Here is a 22328-nt window from a genome sequence, read left to right on the forward strand (position 1 = left end):
ACACCATCCTTGTAATCTACCAAAGTCATAGTTCGCACTTTAACTTTTCCAAATTATGTGAAAAGAAAACAGAATTCAAATTTGAATTTTTAGGCCTTACTAGTTTTCTGAAATGCATGATGCTATCACTAAAAAGTCAAAATCTGACAAAAGTTAACAAATACATACTGATATCTGAAAAAGCGGCTGTAACTCGGTGAAAAGATGGGTGCAGGGTGGAAATCAAAATTATAAGAAAAGCATAAAAAGTATTGGAAGAAATGGTGTTGGTTGCATATAAAAAAAATTTAAATATCATGGGGATAAGTATAATATTGAAGGCTCTATGAAAAAATAAACTAAGTATTGAAGGCATTCATAGGAAGGGAAGCAAGAAGAGACTTTCACTTTCATCTCTTTCATCCCATTTTGATATCTAACCTTCAAATGTCCAGGTGGGTTTGGCTAGGTGCCTCTTATTTATCAAAATATAGTTTCCAACACTGACACTAGCATATATTCTCCAGGAAGATCATGTGAGCACAGATGCTTTATGCACTCCTTTGCCCATATTTCTCTAATACCCACAGTTGTTTTTTGAGGATATTCCTGCTACTTCTCCTCAGTAGCTCTCCAATAATCTGTTTGGTTTATTTTCAATTTTTTTTTCTTTAATCCTACTGGTACCACATTTCAGAAATTCATCAGGGAAAGAATAATTTTCTTTTCTCTGTTTTAAATCGATTATTTATTTTTTACTTGTTTCAGAGAATTCCATTTAGTTTAAATATGGTGGGATTTAGAGATTAACATATTTGTTTTAATCCTATCCATCATTTCACAATTTTCCAAAACTCAGTTGTATTCCTCAGCCGTCTCCTATAAAAATTGAAAAGTTCCAACCATTTTAGTCTTTCCTCATAAGGCAGCTGCTGCACCTCTCTAACTATGGTAGTGGCACTTCTAAATGTGCCTCGTCTTCCTTGAGATCCTAAGAGCTGCACACAGTGCTCACTTTTCAAAGTTTTTATATGCAGTAAAAGTAGACCCTACTTCTATTTTCATATCTTTTTCAATGAAATACAATTTCATTTCACTTTTTGGGGGTGTTGTTCTGTAGGAATGTTTTCAGAGACCTGTCAAGAGCGTTCCTAGATCTTTTTCTTGAGTTTCAACTACTAGTTTCAACTTCAGCATCATGAAAGTATGGCTTAGATTATTTTCTCCTGTCTTACATTTGACATTCATGAAAACAGATTTGCTTTCATTTGTTCATTCTTTTCGTTAGGTCCTGTGCATTTACCTTGTCATCAATATGGTGTGAATTCTGAAATTCTGAAAAAAAACCCATAGTATCTATTGAGATTTTGTTACACACTGTCTTCTTCTGATGAAGTTGATGAACGAGTGCTAGTACCAAGGCAACATCTGAAGAGCGCTGACACCTGTGTGATTTGGAATTTCTCTCCACTGAACCTCCTATTTCTTCATAACATACTTTTCTCTCTCTACAAAGAACTTCGATAAATAATCTCTATGTAGTTTAAAAACTTTCAAAGTTTCACATACCCAAAACGTACAAAAGATTTTCAGACCCTGAGAAATATGTATTTCAATGGGATGCAATGGTGATTTAACACCATAAATTGCTCAGCTCATGGCTCTCATGAAAGCAAAAATTATTCAAATCTAAATTTGCAGGTAAATAAATTAAAAAAAAATCCATCTAATACATGTAAACATCTTTGAAGAAAAGTATCATATAGGAAACTCTTGAAAAAAATAAAATATTTGACATAAATCCATCTGCTCACTGCATCAGAGGCCTTCAATTGTAAGCAATTAAATTGTACAAGTTCCAATACTCTGAGGAACACCATTTTTAATGTTCTCTGTTTGGATATTGAGCCACAGACTGCAACTCTTTGGACACAGTTATCCAGATAATTCCTTATCCAGTGAATAGTCCATCCATCAAATCCATATCCCTCCAATTTGGCAACTCAAATGTTGTGTGGGAATTGTGTCAAAGGCCTCACAGAAATCAAGGTAGATGACATTAGTTGCATAATGACCAATGCAGTCACTCTATCATAGAAAGATGATCAGATTAGTCAGGCATGATTTTCCTTTTGTGAAGTCACGTTGGCTGTTTCTAATCACTTTCCAGTCCCACACTTACCTTGACATAACTTCCAGGAAGATCTTTTCCATGTTCTCACCAGGCATAGAGATGAGTCTGACTGGTCAGTAGCAGTTCTCCTTTTTCCCCTTTTTAAAATGGGTGTGATGTTTCCCTTTTTCCAGTCACTGGTTATTTTGCCTGACTGCTATGACTTTTTCAATACGATGGAGACCAGCCTAACAACTACATCAGCCAGTTCCCTCAAGACCTTGGGATACACCTCATCAGGTCTTGTGGACTTGAGCATGTACAAGTTCCTCAGAAATACAGATAAAATAAATTAAATATGGATTAAAAAAATGGATAAGTGAAATACAGATGAGATACTGACAAAATAAATACACTTTGTAAACATAAATAAGCCATTTAGAAGCCATTTTTGATGTCTGTAGAATGTAAATATACTGATCTAAAAATAACATCAGTATTGTTGCAAATATCTCTTTCAGGCCCTAAAATCCATATAATACCATGAAATAGCCTTATTTTTGCAACTTTTTGAATACATAAGACTTCCAATTATTGACAGTTATATGAGAAACTCAAAACAAATTCAGTCAAGTTTCTCTAGAATCTCTAGAATTCTTAGAAAAGTTTGTAGGGTCATTTAGATTCTTGTTTATGGATTTAATTTTGTTTAGAAGTTCTACCTTATGACCTTAGTGCCATGTTTGAGACCCCACTGAGAATTAGTGGCATGAGAACAGTGACATTCTTGACCTGATCAGTTCATGACATTTTGCTACTGTCTATGTGTCAAATTTAATGGCTTGCGACAGGTCAATTAAAGCTAAGGGACTCAAGGTTTGTATGACAGGTTGGTTGTTTATGAAGTTGTTTATGTGTACATAATGTAATAATTTGCATAGTTAATTTATTATGGTTGTGAACATTACATTTGCTTATGTAAATTGTACCAATTTGCTCTTCAGATAAAAATGGATATTGATGGATTGTTTTGATATGCACAGGTTGGCCCTGACTAGAAATTCATCTGATTGCAATTCTTTGCTGTTTAGTTTCAGATAGCAGAGTACATCTGCACGTCAGATCTGAGGACTAAAGTCAGTGAATACATGAAAAACTGCTTAGGTCTTGATACTAGCAGAGTTCGAACTTCTTTTCGCTGCTTAGAAAGAAGAATGAGTAAGAGAGAGGATTGATTGACCACCTGCGCAGCTCAGTGCCCAAGGTTGTCACCAATAGATATTGGGCAATTACCAAATGCGTATATTGAAGTTTTATAAATACATGTTTCAGGTAAAACAGTTTCCTCAGAAAAGGTTGATAACGATGTAGGTCCAAAACATTGATGCGTAGTGGAATTTCCTAGAATGTGGGAGACTTAAATTTATGTGTGTTCCACAAAGGGTGATTTTAAAATAGTTGTCTTCTTTTATTCAGTAACCATCATAACCACTATATCACTGGACAAATGGGGGAACACATCTTTCCATTTTGTTTTCTTTCTTTTATTCCTGGCATATAGCTACCTAAATTTATATGTCTAATGTTGACATTCTTTTTCCTGTTGAAAAGTTTGGCTTCTCCTTTCGTTTAAGGTGTACTCTTCAGTATTTATATGTAGGCATCTTTGATAATTCTTCATTTAACTTAGCCCAGGTATCTATGAATTCTTTCCTGAACCTATATGAACTTCTCAGAGACTTATAAATCTCTTCTGGAATAAAGGGGTATTGTGGGAAAACAAGTAGAAGAGTTGTTAGATTTTTAATGATATATAAAAGCTACTTAGTGGTTTACAATTGGCTTAACCTAAACTAACCCTGCCTTCTGCTGAAAGGGACTCTTTCGTGCTCTCATTCTTTTATCAGCACTTGCAATCAGATGAATCAGATCGTTTGTCTTTGGTGTTGGTTATTTTTTTCCCCATGATTAGTTTTCAATCATAACTAATCTTGACTTGCTCTAGGGCCCCATGATGGGGCTGAAAGGAGGCAGCAAAAACTAGTTGAGAAAAGTCACTGTTATTTTCAAAAAAATACAACCTTATTTTGGCTTAAGCAGATGATGATGTAGTCCCCTGGAATGTACTCAGGACTTCCCCTTCATGCTCAAATAACTATAGCCAAGTCCAAAATTTTAATCTGTCTACAATGAGAGTGTATCCTGTTCATTTGAGACCCAGTTTAATGTTCCTATGTCTTTGTTATTCCTTTATTATACAGATGTAATGAAATATATATTGGTCACCACCTTGAGGCTACTCAGAGAATCAAGCAATATAATGTGTGGGTCATGCTTGTTAATTGCAGTTTCATGTTGTGACTACATCACATCACTTTCTGAAAACTAATGGCTTTCAAAAAGCTTCTGCAGGCTATGCAGGGTCTTTGTATTAACCTATAATATACGTATTATGTCTCAGCTCCTCTGTTTTGCTCTCTCTCTCTCTCTCATGAACATAATCTTGCAGACGATGCCAGTGGCGAATTCTGAGCCGGTGTTTCTTTTTTTAAGTGGGAGGCAATTACTGACAGGATGTGATCTGTTGGATTTCATTCCTTACCGTGACTCATTAAAGCCTACTTTACCTTCTGTGAATACTAGAAAGACTAACCCTTCCCCCACATACCCTTTAAAAAGAAATTAAAAATATTTGCTGGTGACTATCTGGCAGGTAATGCAGGGTAAACAGCCATTTCTAGCACACCTTGCTGTACATTTTAATTTATGAGATTGTACCAGACAGAGGAGGGTCTGTAAAAAATTAGCACTTGCATGAAAAATACATAGTGTATTTGCTTTAAGATGAAGGAACAACAATTAGATGTTGCTCATATTTTTATGCAATAAACAGAAAATTATATTGTATATGGTTAAATATAACCATACTTGTTTTCCATCTCTTAGAGTGCCTTCTGCTCTTATTCATAAAATGCAGATAGACTAATTTCAGTGGAGAGAGGGTGATAGGTAAGAATCTGCTTATGTATATAGTAAACTTGCATACACTTCCTAATACATTTAAATAAATTAATCTATTATGCATGTTAACAGCAGAAGTCTATTGCACTTCAGACACATGAAATGATAAGTATTGCAGAATGAAAGCTTTCGAAATGGCACCTTCAAATGGCTATAGTCAATTTTATGCATTCTTTAACTTTCCCAAGTACAAAAATTAATTATATAAATTATTAAATGCCCATGGATTTTAATAAGTTATCAGTCATCTTCTCTTTACTGTTCTTTAAATCTGATCTGTTTAATAGAAATAATTCAATATTAAAATTCTTCCAAAATAGATAAAAAATGTGCTTGTTTTGAACTGGAATGTGGGGTTTTCAGCATTACATGGCAGAGGCATTCCACAGAAATTGCACTTTCTTTTAATATTTATATATTATTATTCTTATAGCAATTATTTTACCAATTAAACATAAATAATCATACATAAATAAATAGTGAGTATATAAACAGAGTTTCAATGAAGAGTCAGAGTCTATAGGATTTAATCCTGTGACCAGTATAATTTTCTCATACAACTTACTAAATATTCTAAATACTACTTGATCTCAACAAGGGAGAGATGTTTAAATAAACCATATGGTCTTCCTATAAAAACATCAAGCAACAGGGTTCCTAAATTTTATTTAAGATTAGGCAGGGATCTAGAAAAGCGTTAAAAAATGCGTATAAATACCTGATTGGAGGTAATGGAGACAAACTCTTCTCAGTGATATTCAGTGACAGGACAGGAGGCAACAGGCACAAACTGAAACATAAACAGAGAGATATTCTACTGCAATAATATCAGATATTTTAAAATCACATTTCTCATTTCATTTATGATTTGTTACATATTAAAAAAACCCACCAGTGGCAACAAAGTATCCCTAAAAATGTCAGGCAATTTCAGGGAATTCTGAAAAGACTGTTGGACAAATAAACAGAAGAAAAACCTTTTATCATTTCTAGGTAGAAAAAGAAGATGTCCTTGATGTTCATTATCCACAAAGTGGTGAGGTGAAAAAACTTTCCAGTGGAGTATCATCACATTTCTGTCTTTTATAGAATTCTTTAAGTGATCCCAGTGGTCATTGTCAGAGATTTTATATTGGTCCCTGTGGATGTAATATCTGACATGTAGCAGTCTTTATGCCTTGTGTGACTGATATATCATTTTAAGCCAAATGACTTATGTCTTGTATTGATAAATAAAGTCCTAAATATCTACTCTATCTTTACAGTACTCTGCTCAGCTTCTTCCCAAACATTTAGCTTTCAGCTCCTGGTCTGACCTCTGTGTTCGTTGAATACAAATCCTCGATATGTTAGCTTACTGGTAAAAAATAATTAAATTATTAATATGTTTTCTTAAGACCTCTGCCAGATATGTTTTCCAATGTTAAAGATCAAAAGGATAGTTGAGTATGTACAGAGACTCTGAAAATCCATATTCTAGTTTCACATCTTATTGATGGTAGAGTGAACTTACACAGGTCCCCAGCTGCAATATGGAGATTCCTCATCTATGAAATGATTTGAAATGGAAGATGTATAAAAGGCTGTGAATAAGTTAAGACAAGTGCTTATCACTATATGTTTGCTTTACGTTCATATTTTTAAAAAAAGCAAACATAAAATTTTCCCAAGGGAAGATCACAGCACAGCAAAAGAGATATTCCTGAATAAGACTTTGAATTGGCATTATTCTGTAACTCCTAGGAGAAATTAGCACTCTCAGTTATTCAGATAAATAAAAGTATGGAAAAAATTATTTATTCATGATTATGTAACTTACAAAGCAGGAAACACTAAGGTCAAAACCCCTCAGATTATTAAAAAAATAAATCTAGAGTTTTTAAACACACAAAACTGCTTATTCTTGAATTCCTCTTATTCTTAGGACAGCTTTATTCTGTGACTGAGTTAAATTTTGAGGTCCATCTTGAAAATGTAATTATATATAATTGCAGGAGAAAAAGTTTTACTTCAAGTGATATAGGATTTTTTTGTGTGTGATCTGGAGATTAGATTTCATATGGTCTATAATTTGTCAAAAGTAAAAAGAAGACTAATTACAATCATAGCACTGAAACTGTAATGGTAAAAGGAAGAGATGGAAAATAAAGTGTAATTAAGTTCTAAAGAACTATTCTCTGGATGCCAGCACAAAACTTCTATCTTCCCCAATAAATTTTCTGTGCACAGAATAAGATAGACTATTATCCCTAATGATTAATTTCTGACTGTATTCCACAGATTAAAAGACATGGTAGATGAGATAGGATGGATAAATCATTCTGTCTGGTTAGTAAAAATTTCATGTGTATTTGCATATCTAAAAATATGATCCCATCACTATAAGACTATGACAAAAGCTTCAGGTTTAGTTCACACAGGTATCTGCTACCAGAAACCTGAAAATTCAAGGACAGTTGAGGAGAAGATCAAGTTTGATAAAACAAACTTTTAGTTCAAAGTAGTTCATATGGCCTTAATTCAGCAAATCAACTCAAATAATGCTATAAAGAAGGCTACTTCAAAGATCTGTTAATCTTCTGCACTATCTGTATGAAAAAGTATCCTACAAAATTCTCAGAGCAATGGTCTGTGGATGTGAGCTATCTAGTATTGTATTTCATTTTTCCCATAATGTTTGCTGATGAACAAAAAAGGGCATATTAAAGGATTAATTAATATTTGAAATTGTAGTCCTGTAGTCCAAGAAATATACTAATAACTTTCTATAACTAATAAAAGATACAGACTTTTGCCACCATTGAAGTCTGAAGGATTGTTTAGACTTGTCTTGGCCTGAACTAAGTTTAGGTAGTTTAAACAGTCATAATAATTGTTTTTGTGTACAAATGGCTTGTATTATTAATCTTCTCTTTGTATTATACCAATCAGCTTTTTGGAAAACTCATCTTTATAATCCTGATCCAAACTTTGTCTTGGTATATATTGTTGTAGTGGTTTGGTTTTTTAGGCCTTCCTGGTAACCAGGTCGGAACTAGGAAGTGGCCATGATCCCAGTATTCCCTACGATATTTTTATGTAAGCCAGAGTATAAATAAGATGGGAGAGAAGCCTCTTCCTCTTTTCTCTTCCAGCGAGGTTTGGAGATGTCAGACTCCCGCAGCCGGTCTTGCTTCTGTGGGGGAGCTGGGGCCTGGTTGGACCTGCAGGGCCTGTTTCTGGGGATCCAGGGTCCAGTGGCATGGCGGCAGCATGGGCGCGATTGTGGTATCTCAAGGAAAGTGTTAAGGTTTTCTTTAGCTAGTTTTTTATTGAGTGTGTATACCTGGTTTTTGTTTTGTTTTGTTTTGTCCCTTTTTCCCTTCCCCTTTTCTGTTTTCGGGTGTTGGGGGTTTCTTTCTTGTGTGTATACAGTTTTTGTAATTGTATATAAATGTTATATAAGCATAAATATATTTATATATTGCTTTAGCTTTCTCTTATTTTGGTTCTCTTGATTTTTTTTTCTTTTCCCTTGGTTTTGACGGGGGAGCACTTGCGGTGGGGTTTGGAGTCTTTGGAGCTCTAAACCACCACAATTGTTAAAACATGTTACACAAAGGTAAAACTGGATATATTCCTGAATTTGTATGCACTTTGTTAAACACACTCATACATTTGGAAATTAGTTTTAATTAATTAATATTAAGGCCCATGATTTTTCTCGAAGTTCCATGTAAACCAGGGCTTTCCTTTCAGCACTGAGTTTAATGTAAGGACTATGCTACTTAGCAAGAGTTCCTTCAATTACCTAAATACATTTATGATAGGGTCTGTGGTTTCACTGTGCCTGTGTATTATATGTACTTTTATTGCATGGGTTTGCTTTTAATCCAATTTGGAATGCTTTCTATAAGATTATGGGGTCACCAAAGTGGAAAAAGTAAATGATAGAAGTCCTCCAGCTCACTGGTTGTTTGTTTGCTTGTTTTTGTTTTCCCTCCTCAAGTTTAGTGAAAAGCATTAATCAGATTGATTTAGTTTGGAGCTCTTTGTGAATAGCCAAAGCTTACTGATCCTGTTCTCTTCTCTTTTGCACTTTCCAAGGGTGTTTTATGCTTACTTTTGAAATTGTCAAGGTGACTGTTTTTAATTAACAGTGTTCTTTGACTCTGTTAGTCTTAGAATTTGTGGTTAGAAATATGTTTGATTCTCTCTGGAGACTCAACATTTAGCATTAAATTAATGAAGACTAAAGACTTCTACTGATGAAAATAATTATTGCTTATTTAAGAGCATATGCGAGTAAGTTATCTTTAACTTCTTTTCCTAGTTTTGGTCAAGGATGTGAGGAGACAGAGGCTGGAGCTGTGTGGGCTTTTTCAAATTGTTCTTCTGTATCATCACATCATCGCTGGGGGGAGGAAGTAAGGGATTTTCACTTCAGAGAAGAAGAGGGAGTGGCTTTGAGTAGAGGAAAAAGGTGGCATGTGGAGGGTCCACAGCTCTTTTGTCCTTTTCTGGGGTAGCAAGAAGCAAATCAAGCAAGCCAACCAGCTGGTCTAGACTGGAAGGTTCATCCACCACTGTTTTTCTTTGTCTCAGGCTTGGGGAAAAAATGTGTGTACGAAGGGTCCGGGGACTATTTTGTTTCTTGTCTTGTGATGCCGGTGCAGTCTCACCACACCGAACTGGACTTAGTGAGCATTTTGCTTGTAATCACCCTCTTTTTACACTGTTGTTATTGGTGTTGTTGCTGTCAATATTGTCGCTGGGGCACCAAGGCAGACCCAGCTCTGGGGCATTGGTCACATCTCTGGATAAAGGGACAGGTCGAGGTGCTGGCTCGTGGACTCACTAAGAGGTAGTGGGGCTGCAGCTCAGGCTGGTCCATATATTTCAGTGTTAGTCAACACTCTTCAGAAATAAACTAAGTGATCTGGGAAACAAATGAAAAAAGAAAAACTGTTTATAACAATTAGTCTGCATAAACTCATTAGAAATGCTTTCTGTATCCTTTTGGTGTTCAAAATTGTCACAGTTGGGCAGTTGTGCTCTTTTATAGAGTTTTGTTATATAACATCATAAAGTCATGTTCAAAATATCTAGTATGGAGGTTTTCATAAATAAAGGATATTACTGCTGATAGAAATTTCTTCATGCCATCCTGCTTATGGAACCTGTGTACATGAGTTCATTTGGTCATCAAAATAAGACAGCAAGATGATTGAAATTTTTTTCTTAAATGAATATTTGGTTCAAGCTAAATAATTCAATACACCTAGTTCTTATAAAACATTTTTTGAGTTGTTTTCAAAGGTCAATAACTTCTAGTCCTTTTTTTTTTTAGGAACAAAATCTGAATCCAATCATCACTTCCCTTAAATTTGGCCATATGAAAGCAAATGTTGTAGTACAAACTACAAAAAAGCCTGTCTAGCTTTGCTCTGTCATCTTACAAAGTGACAGGTTCTACCAGAGGGCTGTTCATCCATGTCCATTAGCTACAGGCAGAACTTGAATGATAAACTTAGCCTAGATGCCTCTTTATTAGTTTAATAAAATGATTTTCTCAAAATCCGACAGAAAAACACTAGCAGATGTGCAAACCTTATTGTTCCTCTAGGTCCTTTCCATGATCTCACTGAACTATTTCAATTAAAAGTAAATAAGGAAAAAAAGTTTCCAAATTAAATGATCCAACTCTTGCCCTTAAAAAAAATTATAAATTTGTTTCTGATAAACAGTTTTAACATGATAAAACTTGGATTATGTCATTGGCTGCATTTTTCATTGATAACATTTTACTGAGTTTTTCACAGAGTATCTGCTTTTAGGACAGCACAGGAAACCACTGGATTTCCTGGTAGGGGGACAACTATGAAACTGTATTAATGACAGTTAAGTTGCTTCTCCTGCTCAGGTAGAGCTGTTCCCTGTGTTTCAGGGGAACTTGCAAATCCTTAGAGAGAAAAAAAATGCTGAAATACATGGAGTAAGCAGGGCAATCTTATCATAAATTGTATTTACAAACGCTCATTTAAAATACACTGTTTCTGTAAGACTTCTTTTTTTTTTTTTGTTGATGGGCTTCTACCAAACTGTATCATCTGAGTGGTTCACATCTGAAAGTTGTCAAAATAATAGAATTAACATTTGGATTGAGAGGTTAAGACTGCCAGACAATGTAAGGCCCAGTAGATGAGCAGGTGACTGACTACTTTTTTTCTGTTCTGTAGATGACAGCATTATGTTAATGTCCAGTAGATAAAATGAGGTCTTAAAAAATAAATTTCAGAGAACTATTCTCTCAAACTTACTTGAGACTTCAAGTCTAAATCTATATTTAGTTCCATGAAGTGCAATCAGTTAAAACAGTCCTTCATATACATATGCAAGTATGAAAAAAGTTTGTGATGCAAATTCTACAATGCAATGGAAAAATGATGTTTTGTAAGTGTTCTAATCAGCATTTCCTGCATGCGAACAGTATAGGCTATTCTCAAATGTATAACCCGTTATCAGAAGCTTTAAGAACATTAATAAAAATTCAGTATATGCATCTCCTAAATTAGGAGAATTCTGTATCAGAATTATTAAAAGAGATTTCACAAAACCCAAATAACAAAATTCATTAGAAAAATTTACTAAAAGATTGCACAACCTACATTAACTGCATAACATAAGCTTACTTATGGTTTTATGAAAAAATTGCTATGAAATATGAGATAATAGAGCAATTATACCTTGGTAGTATTTTTACTTGAGTATTTTTCCAAGTATTGGGTAATTTTGTCATGCTTTAGAAACACCAGAGTGTAAAGAAATATTTTCTTCAAATAAACTAAAAAAAAAAGTAGATAAAGTCCACATTTATTTCAGTCTACATCAGATTTATTTGGTTAATTTTTTTCTCTGCTGAAGCACAAATAATTGTTTGCTATGATATACTTGTAACACCTGTGTAATTGTAGTCTGTATCTTTGAATGAGCTAAGTGCAAGGAAAAGAATTTTGGACTGAACTGGTTTTAATAAATTTGTAATGTACTTAACAAATACATAACACATTCATTATACTCTGTGTGGCTTTTTTTTTCTCTCATTTGGAATTGTTTCTGAAAATCAACGTATAAAGATAGAATAAGCAAGGACTGATACTTTAAAACAGGGGAGTGGGAAGCAAAAAAGGGTAGGGAAGTGAGATTCTTATTTCTTGTGTAATTTTTAACTTTCAGATATGTAGAACCACAGTGAACGTTTTTTTAGCAACATTCCTTGAAAATGACATTTTTTTTATTATTTAACGAGCTGCAAGGTAAAGAAAAATGCCTCAAGAAGAGTTAAATAGACATTAAGACTTTTAGAATTTGGGATTTTCTCTCAAAAATCAGAAAAAAAACCCTATGAAGATTTTTTTCAAACTATTTTATTGGTTTATGTGGCAAGGTTTTAATAGGAGAGGATGGGAAGAGTGGCAGGGATGGTTTCTGTGAGAAAACTCCAGAGGCTGACCCCATATCGGGGGGACACAGCCAAATTCAGCCAGCTCCAGGATGGACATACTCTTGACAGAAGCAGAGCCAATCAATCATGCTGTTTTCACTTATTTGATAACTTATTCAAAACAGAGTAAAAAGGAGTGAGAAAGTGTCTGAGAAAAAAACTCTCTAGACACCTTGGTCAGTGAAGAAAGAGGGGAGAAGGTGCTCCGGGCACCATAGTCTGTGGAAAGGGCCACGGTGTTGCAGGTTGTTCCCTTCATGATGAAGCAGATGTCCATCCTGCAGCCCATGCAGGAACCCATGCTGGAGTAGGTGGATGTGCCCTGAAGGGAGGTTCAGCCCATGCAGGAGCAGGTTTTCTATCAGGACCTCTGAACCCATGGGGGAATGACACTGAAGCAGTTTATTCCTGACAGACTGTACCCCATGGAAAGGACCTTTGCCAGAGCAGTTCTTGAGGAACTGCATCCTCACATGAAGGATCCATATTAGTGAATTCCATGAAGGACTGCATCTTATGGGAGCAGCAAAAAAAGTAGAAGAAAGAGAGATGTAAAGAGACCATTTGTTATTGACTGACGGCAGTCCCCATTCCCCACTAATTGGGAGGAGGCAGAAGAGTTGGGAATTAAGATGATCTTAGGAAGAAGGGAGGGATAGGAGGAAAGGTCTTCGAGGATTTGTTATTTCTCATCATCCTACTCTGTTTAATTGTCAATAAATTAAATTAATTTTCTGAAATTGTGTCTATTTAGCCTGTGATGGTAATTTCTGAGTGATCACCCTGTCCTTATCTCAACACAGAATTTTTTTGTGATATTTTTTCTCTGTAGCATGTTGGGGAGGGTGAGTGATAGAGCAGTGAGTTTGGCAAGCACTTGGTGGCTAGCCAAGGCCAACCCTCTACAGCTGTGAACCAGTTCTAATTTTTAGGCTTACCAGTAAAGAATCTCATGTTTATTAAAAAAAATAAACAACAAAAAACAACAAGAACTTTTTACTAGAAAAATAATGATAACTTTTTTTCTGGCAACTTCTAAGCTACAAAAATCATGACTCCACCCTTAAGCATAAATTGAATGTATTCTATCCAAATAAAACAGCGGAAGAAAAGACTTTTGTTACCATTGCAAAGACCACTTAATGGATAATGTAAGACTTAAGGAAGAAATCTTAACTTTTTATCTGTCAGTTGAGTGAAACATAATTCATAGCCTCTCTGAAATTGTTATGATTGCTGAAAGAACAAAGCGTGACAGTCACAGTATGGTTCAGTATCATGGCAATGGCTGCAATGATGGCAATGCGGAAAACGGTGTGGAAGTTAAGATGGGAAATCTGCAGTTTTGAATCACAGAGATCACAATAAAAATAAAAGCAATTCTAAATGTAGCACAAAATCCTAAAAACAGCTTTAGCAGAACTGGTTTATGATGCATTTTCTTTAGAGAACTATGTTCCTAATAACTGTCACTATCGTACTTTGCACTGCTGACTTGTCTTAACCCTTTGCTCATGGCTATCTTTAGTTTTGGATAGTTCCATTGATTACAAGTTGTGTTACAAATCATAGCTGCTTAATTTTTATGCCTTCTTTCCCACATTTTGAAATTATTTTCATTATCTTTTCAATACTAAATGGGGAATACCTCAGTTTGGAGTTTCTACACTTTCAGTTGAAATACTTCACAAGATAATAAAGATTAATTTCTCACTTATGTCCTCCAAACACCTACAGAATTCCTAATTTTTTCATGTATTTTGTTTATATAACTCAGATAACTTAATTCAAAAGCAGACAATCAGGAATTCCAGCAAAGAAGCAGCCTGCAGATAAAAGATCAAAGTCCATGTAACAAAAATTTAGAAGGGTAGTTTTATAAAAAATTTGGATAAATGTCACACATACCAACTATTTTAAAGAATGCATATATTGAAGAATGAAATCACTGAAAAAAAATTGATAACTGAGTTGAGATCTGTTTTTCAGTCCTTTTGGAAGCCAATGGAACAACGACTTGCTTATGAGGAAAAGCACACAAAAATAAACAGTGCGCCTATTGTCTGAAAGGACTGTTTTAGTACACCTGGGAATACTGTGATTGTACGTATTGAGTTGGCCTGGCAAAATTTTGGTAGCAGGGGTATGCAGGGATGGCCTCTGTGAAAAGTTTCTAGAAGTTTTCCCCACATCCAATGGAGCCAATGCCAGACAGCTCCAATACAGACCCATGTCTGGCCAAGGCTGAGCTCACTAGTTATGGTGGTAATGCCTCTGGGATAACATAATTTAGAAGGGGAAAAAATGTTTCACAGGACCAATCACAGCCATAGGGGAGAGGAGAGAGAATCTGTGGGATGAACAACTCTGCAGACAACAAGGTCAGTAAAGAAGGAGGGGAGGAGGTCCTCCAGATGCCAAAGCAGAGATTACATGCTCCATGTTGGAACAGGATTCTGGCAGAACCTATGGACCCATGGAGAGAGGACTTCCCACTGGAGCAGGTTTGCTGGCAGGACCTGTGACCCCATGGGGCACTCATACTGGAGCAGTTCACGAAGAACTGAAGTCTGTGGCAAGGACTCACTTTGGAGAAGGTCATGGAGAACTGTCTCCCATGGAAGGGATCCCACACTGGAACAGGGGAAGAGTATGAGGAGCCCTCAGCATGAGGAAGAAGTGGCAAAGACAATGTGTGCTGAACTGCCCTCAACCCACATCCCCTGTCTCCCTGTGTAGCTGGTGGCAAGGAGGTAGAGAATTAGGGAGTGAAGTTAAGCCCAGGAAGAAGGTGTGCAAGGGGAGAAGTGTTTTAAACATTTGATTCTATTTCTCATTATCCTACTGTGATTTGCTTGGTAAGAAATTAACTTCCCCAAGTCAAGTCTATTTTGCCCATGATGGTAACTGGTGAGTAATCTCTCCCTGCACTTACCTCGACCCACAAGCCTTTCACTTTATTTTCTCTCCCCTGATCAGCTGAGGAGGGGAACAATAGAGTAGCTTTGATGGGCACCTGCTCTCCAGCCAGGATCAGCTCATCACATCATACAACATATTTAATTTAAGATGGTCATAGTGACTGGGTTTTGTCTTTGGTAAGTTCTAAGGTCCAATTAATGAAGGCTTTGGAGGTTGAAACTCATAGGGTATATTATTATAATTTGCATTCCTCACAGGTTCTTCAATGATGCGTGTTTCCACATCTGTAACTACCTGATGCAGGTTCCTTATAATTTACATAGAAATTGAAGCTGAATAACATATAAGTAGAAGTATTATGAGGTATTTCTTGTTTTATTTCTATCACAGCTGTTTAATGACTTGTATTATTTTCTTACTTTACATAGATGATGCAGTTCTGCTTTCTTTATCTCCACCAGGCCTGCAGCAGCCTCCAGAAGTTTTTCTTCTAAGCTTATAGCTTAGATTCAATCAGAAATATAAGACCAAAGTTAGTGTCTTTTAACTTGATTCAATCAGAAATATAAGACCAAAGTTAGTGTCTTTTAACTTTTCAAGAACTAGTCGTGTATATGCCTTACTCAGCAATAAGGTGAAATGAGTGTCTGGGAAAAAGGTATATTAACCAAAGTAAACAGATATTTATTTTTATTTTGTCAAAGAATACATGGCCCTCCATTTATAAATTGGATAAATTCTTAACTTTGCCATTTTCCCTAGTTCTAATGGTTCCTTTTGCATTTCTACAAGCATACAGAAAATACTAAGGTGATGTCTTTTAAAATTTTAACTTCTATAGCGATATGTAATACTATATGATCCAACCTTATATTTCTCTGTTAGTACTATTTATTCAACTAACATGGAATAATTGCAAATTGAAAAAATTTTGGTTTATATTTCATTATATATTCATATCAAAACTTGTTACTATTTTAAGATGTAAAATATATTTATTTAAATAAAATATTACGCAAATGACTTGATGGTGTTAACTTGTTAAAACCACTTTGTTAAATGCAAGCTGGCTTGTGTTATCTGGTCTCTGAATCTTTTGTTATTTTAATTATATTTGGCAAATCTACATGTTTTATTTCTCTGTTTCATTTTAATATTGAAAAACATTCCTCACAGTTTTTATATAAAAATATTGTAATGTTATTAGGGAGGAGTGACTAACAAACCTCATTAGCTGCAACTTGCTATTTATCAGCATCTTAACATATACTAAACCAGCAAAAAAAACCCCAACAAAACATAGCTTTTCCACTATAATTATTAAACGTTCTATAACTTCATATACTACCATAGGAAGAAATTAAAGAACCTTATTGAAGGTTTCCTTGTTTATGCTTCTAAAAATCCCCAGTGAAGAGTTGAGAAAATGCCTGTATTAAATTTTAATGAATATTATCTGTGACCTTTTTTGCTCAGTTTCATATTTCTGCCTGTCTGAAAGCATAAAATTAAGTCAAAGGAAGCCCCATATGTGTTTAAGACAAAAAAAACAAAGGCTATCAACAAAGTAAAAGTGTGAAGTGATAGTTGGTGTAGCTTCTGGCTACAAAAAGAATCCCTCTAGCTCCCTTCCTCCCATCCCAGAACATTGTTCTGCAAATGCTGAGATGTGAGACCAAAAAATTATCAGTCTCTTGAAAGGCTGAGGTGCTAGAAAAAAACTGAGCATGCTGCAAATCATGCTGGGCTGTTTTCCCAGTAAAAAGTCTAGGACCTGAAAAAGTTATGTATGAAAAAGTAAGTTTAGCTAAAGAAATAGTCTTAGAGGAACTTTTTAAATTTAAACAATTATTATTACTACTTTTTTTCCTGAACGTTACCATTTTAAGTATTACTTTATGGGTTGGGATAGAAGTCTTAAGTAAGAAAAGATGGAAAGGAAAAAAAGCAGAGTAGAAAAGAGAAAGCAGATATTTAATAACCTTCTGCTATACTGTCACCCAAAGATATAACCCCTCTTTTAGCCTAATCTTATTTGAACCTCCTGAGATATTTATATTAATACTAACAAAATGGAGGCTAGATACATAACTTCAATTTTAAAAAAACTTGAATGAGGATCTATTTACTATTACGTAGTTGAAAGATTATCAGTGTAAGAACATCCTTGGACATGATGACAAAATTCCAAGTCAGAGAGGACTGTAGAGACAGTATGTAAAAAAAAAAAACCTCGCAAAAACCAGGCACAGAAGTATTCGTAGCTCAATTTGATAAACACAAGCAATTTTGACTTAATTTAGGTGTACATTTTCAATGTAAGCAGAATGATAACTGTTCTGTATTTTCTATATAAATTTTTGTTCATTTTAGTCAAGTTTGTAGATCATATGAGTGGTCCCTTTAAAGGCACAACTACTCTCCTTAATCCACCCAGGATTCTCTGTTTTGCTCCCATCACCCATACGAGGAAAATCAGTCTGTCTTGGAAGTCTTGACTGCAATCTTTAGCACATTTACATTTTCTGGTTGTGAAACCAGGTGAAATTCCTTCTTCAAGGATGGTATTTTTGTGAGAATACTTTAAAGGCAAGCTCTAAAAAAACCCTAAAACCAGGCAGATTTATAAGAGGCTTTTCACAGGAATTACATGGTATTGTTGCTCAAAAGAAGCTTTTTTTTTGGGAGGGGTGGTGTATTTAGGGTTAGTTAAATGCATAGGTAATCTTTTACCCCTTATACATATTTAAAGAGCAATACTGAAATGAAGCCATACAAAGTTATTTGCATTTAATGAACTATGTGACAAAAACTCAGTGTGATCCAGTAGATACTGGCTACTAGTATTGGATTAAGAAAAAGATTTTCATCAGCTTTATTTGATTTATCCATGACTTAATTTAACAGTTTCTCCAATTGACTAGATGTCTGTGGCTAGTTTGAATTACTTTTCTTACATTTTTGTGAAGCAACCACAGTTTTGTATAGATAGTAATAACAAGCAGTTATCTATGTAAAATGAGATAGCTTGAGAAGTGGGCCCATGGGAATCTCATGAGGTTTTACAAGATCAAGTGCTGCACCTGGGCCAAAGAAATCCCTGGTATCAATACAGGACGAAGGATGAAGAGACTGAGAGCAGCTCTGCTGTAAAAGGACCTGGGTGTGCTGGTGGATGAGAGGCTGGACCTGAGCTAACAATGTGCACTTGCAGTCCAGAAAGCCAATTGTATCCTGGGCTGCATAAAAACAAAAAGTGTGGCTAGCAAGTCAAGGGAGGTGATTATGCCCCTTTACTCCACTCTGATGAGATCCCACCTGAAATGCTGCATCCAGCTCTGAAGGAAGGACATTGACCTGTTGGGAGTGGGTCCAGAGGAGGGCCACCAAGATGATTAGAGGGGTGGAGCACCTTTCCTATGAAGAAAGGCTGAGAGAATTGGGTTTTTTCAGTCTGGAGAGGAGAAGGCTTCAGAGTCACCTAATTGCAGCCTTCCAGTACTTGAAGAGAGTCTACAAGAAAGAGGGAGAAAGACTTTTTGTAATGTCATGTAAGATAGGACAAGGGGAAATGCCTTCAAACCGAAAGAGAGTAGGTTTAGGTTAGATATTAGGAAAAAATTTTTTGCTGTGAAAGTGGTAAGGCACTGAGACAGTTTTCCCAGAGAAGATGAGAGTGCCCTGTCACTGGAAATTTTCAAGGCCAGATTGGATTGAGCTCAGAGCAACCTGTTCCAGTGAAAGGTGTCTCTTTTTAGAGCAGGGGATTTGGAACTAGGTGGTCTTTAAGGTCCCTTCCAACCCAGGCCATTCTGTAATTCTATGATTCATGACTCTAATGCAGTGACATAGTATAGAGAAATACAGACCTGGTAGAAATTGCTTCTTTGAAATAATAGATTTTTACTTAAATATATATAAATACTTGACCCTGAGATAAGCTCAGCTGGTTAGACCCTGGTGCTAATAATGCCAAGGCTGTGGGTTTGATCCCTCTACAGGCTATTCATTTAAGAGTTGAACTCAATGACCCTTGTGAGTCCCTTCCAACTCAGAATATTCTAAGACTCTCTTCCTCAAAGGATTAAGTCTTACATTTAAACTAAATATTGTAAGTATTTTAAACAAATATTAAGGTTGATATATCAGAATAACACTGCTATTGAGTAATATGTTGTCTAAAAAGAAAAGAAAAAACCTTATGTCCATGAATATCTGTCAAAACTTTAAAAATTGTATAATAATTGCCTAAACAATGTCTTGAGGAATTATCTGAATCTCAGAAAATGCAGCCATACTTGATGTTAGTGAAGATATAGAAATGTGTTACACTACTCTTTGTTTGCCTGGAGCTGTTGAGGGAGAAATGATTCTTTAAATTTCATCTTCTGTTAATGTGTAACAGTGTTTGGAAATTTTGATATGCTATCTTTGAATGTTTTTTCACACTCTACTAGAATAAGCTTATTTTTATGTTTGGTAACAGACTGGTGGAAATGAAGCAAGTATTTGTGTACAGAACAAATAATGGAGGGGAATGAGAACAAGAAGCAATATAGGATGGGCCATGGTATAAAAAAGGAGGACATTTCAGACATACAGTATCACTGGCCTAAAGAAAGGAGAAGTGCCTACACTTGATAAGAAACCAATCTTTATTTACCTAACCATCCATTTTTGGCCTTCGATATTTTTTCCCAGTAGAAAATTTAAATGGAAACATAGAAGCACGATCGTCAACTTTAAAAATAAAAAAACCCCACTCCCTTAATGATAACTACAGAATGTTGATTACAAAACAAACATTTTCCACCCACTGAGATTTCTACTTTCTTGAAAATATCTATGGTGACTCCATTACATCCTCTGAAAACTTCTGACTTTAATTGAGGAATACTTTTCACTAATGCTTTGCAGAAAATGTTAACAGATGCTTTTCCCCCAAAGATTAAATATCAATCTATTTTATGAATGTACAAAAGTATTCGGAACTGGTGATTTCTGGAGAAACCAATGGTTATTTGGGGCAACTTGAAAAAAACAAACCAGTACAAAATTCTTATCCCACAGGAGTCAATAAAAATTTTATCACTGCAGTCATTGCAAGGATAATTTTAGTCTTACTCATCCTCTTTCATGTTGGCCATTGCACATCTAGATATTTCTCCACCACCTAAAATATATTTGACTTTTATATTAAGGATAAATTCAAACTGAATTTTATAATTAAAAATGTCATCACATCTTAGTTTCATTCTGTGTCTATGTTCAGTTTCATTTTGTGTTTCTTATTAATCACACAGATTTTCCAGATATGGAAAGGGCATGAAGGCTTGTCACTTGAGTATATTTTGACTCCAAAATACTGGACCGGTTTTTTAAGTAAATGTGGTGCATTGATCTTGACTGGCTGCCATGTGTCCACCAGGCTGCTTTATCACTTCTCTACCTCAGCAGGACAGAGGGAGAAAATAAGACAAAAAACTTGTGGGCTGAGATAAAGGCAGTTTAAGCAAAGAAAGCAAAGGTTGTGCACAGAAACAAAACAAATTAAAACAGGATTTATTCACTACTTCTCATCAGCAAGTTACATCCAGCCACTTCCTGGGAAGCAGAGCCTCAGTACACATATCGACAAGAGAAGCAACATGTTTGATTGTTGGGTACCAACACCAGCTTGATTTGGGTCATCACTGCACTCACCCAATTCCTTGTGAAGCTCACTCTTCATCAGTTTAGGTACTTTCTGCTACATTACTTCCTACAACATACAACTCATATCATTGGTTATTTCCTCCCAAGGAAGGAAAGTCTCCAGAAAGTAGACATTGGACCTCCTTATTCTTCTGCATTACCCACCAAGTACACCCAGGTGCTTGAGCGAAGACAATCCAATGACTGTGCTTGCCCTTTCACGAGGAACAACCAACACTGCCTGTCCCAGCCTCTTACTTGTCTGCACTACCGGAGCCTTATCTCCTCGCGCAGTATGTAGGGGCTCTGTTTGGGCAGGACCAGGGCAGTTAGCAGTTCCTCTGGTGTTAATCAGCAAAGTACCTAAGGAAAGAGTACTTCGAGGACCCAAAAGAGTCAAATGGACTTCTGGTGTAGCTACCATGAATACAGAGATTAATAGCTGTCCACTTTGCCTGTCCTCTATATTTGAAACATTCACCCTTAGCATGGTGAATGTTTCAAAGAATGACTCTTTTCATGTGCCATAAACATATAGTATATCACTTCAGCATCTGAAAGTTGATGAACATAGAACTTGGACGCTTGGCTCTGAGAACACATGGAATTCACAGTCACAGGACTGGTACCTTCTTTCTTTGACTGGAAATGGAGAGTGTCAGGTGCTTAATGATAGAACATATGCAGCCAGAGCATTAAATGAGGGGACACTCAGTCCCACAAGTAGTATGAAAGCAAACACTGAAAATTGTCAAGTGGGGATGTGAACAAGTATATCAATAGTCATCATTCAGATTAGAATTTATAATGCAACCATGAATATTCAAATTTAAAATTAAACTAAGGAAGTCATTAAAATCATATTATATGCTAACAACAGAATATGAAAATGAACAATCCTGAGACATCAGATCAGTGCGACTTCAACAATTTGAAATAAGGCTTTAACAGGAATAAATCACAATCCTTTGTGTATAGGATGTACAAAACCATTCTTGACAGCTGCTTATTTAAATTTTGTGAAGTCAAGATGAGCTATCTAAGGCATATTTAGAATCATACAAATATAGGAACCTAAGATGTCTAATCGCAGTCTTGGGTCTCCTATATATTGAG

This window comes from Pseudopipra pipra, chromosome 3 (genome assembly GCF_036250125.1).
Source record: "Pseudopipra pipra isolate bDixPip1 chromosome 3, bDixPip1.hap1, whole genome shotgun sequence".
Classification (NCBI taxonomy): Eukaryota; Metazoa; Chordata; class Aves; order Passeriformes; family Pipridae; genus Pseudopipra; species Pseudopipra pipra.